The sequence below is a fragment of the Lipotes vexillifer genome, unplaced genomic scaffold (assembly GCF_000442215.2).
Source record: "Lipotes vexillifer unplaced genomic scaffold, Lipotes_vexillifer_v1.1 scaffold22, whole genome shotgun sequence".
NCBI lineage: Eukaryota > Metazoa > Chordata > Mammalia > Artiodactyla > Lipotidae > Lipotes > Lipotes vexillifer.
Genome location: NW_006779050.1, coordinates 2,251,111 through 2,252,299, shown reverse-complemented (window position 1 = coordinate 2,252,299; position 1,189 = coordinate 2,251,111).

The following is a 1,189-nucleotide window of genomic DNA, read 5'->3' as shown; positions in this document are numbered from 1 at the left end:
TTAACATACAATAAGAATAAAAAATAACTGGCATAAATAAAGAGAGAAGGAAATCAAAATTATCATTTGCAATTGACAGGATTTTATACTTGACAATCCCATGAGAAAAAACATTTTTGAAACAAAAACAGAATTTAGAAATGTGACAATTTACAATAGTATATGAACAATATTTTTCTAAAATATACAGCAAGAAAAAATATTTCAATAGTAACAGCAAAAAAATGTTAAAATAACTAGAAAATTAGGGAAATGTGTATGGTAGTTGAAGCTAGGTGATGATTGGATGAGGCTGTTGTCCTATACTCTTTACTTCTTCGTGTTTGAAAAATTCCATAAGAAAACATTTTGTTAAATGACTAGATATAACCACTAAAAATTGTGTAAAAACCATGTAAAGAAAAAGACTTAAAATATACTAAAGAATATAGAAGACTTCACTAATGAGAACTTTTTGTGGTTAGGAAAAGACAAATATTACAAAAATATTAATTATGCAAAACTTAATTTAAAAATTCAGTTTTATCCCAAACAAAATATCAACTTGAATTTTTATCAAAACATGATAGAAAATAAAACCATAATTTAAAAAAATAGATATAAAAGAACACCCAGAAAATTGAAAGAACAGTAATGAGGTTATAGAGAGAGTGACCATGTAGCTTATCACCCAAACCAGGAAACTTGACGGGAAAAGACATATTAAAAGTAATTAACACATATTAACTGATCTACAACAGGTATAAACTGGGACTGCTGTGGTTAACTGGGCAGAGCGATCACCCTCGTTAGAGACCTACCAGATATCAAAGTGAAGTTTAACATTAACAATGGCAGACAAGTTGAAGGAGAACTGAAAGAGCCAAATGCATCTGAGAATTTAGTATATAATCAAGGTAACACTACAGCTCAATACAATTAATACTAGATATTCAGTAATGTGTTGAGACACATGGCTGCTGTTGTTTCCCTTTTGCTCCCTTGTATTATCTTCTCCACAAAGCTACCAGGAGGATCCCTTATAAATGACAATCAGTTATGTCCATCTGCATATTATCCACCAATGGCTTCCCATCTTACGCAGATGAATGAATTAACAATGAATTTGTAATTTCCTGCCAAGTTCTACCTAATCTAGATATCTTCCCCAGTTGACCACTACTGCTCCCATTCCTCTATTCTCTTTCCC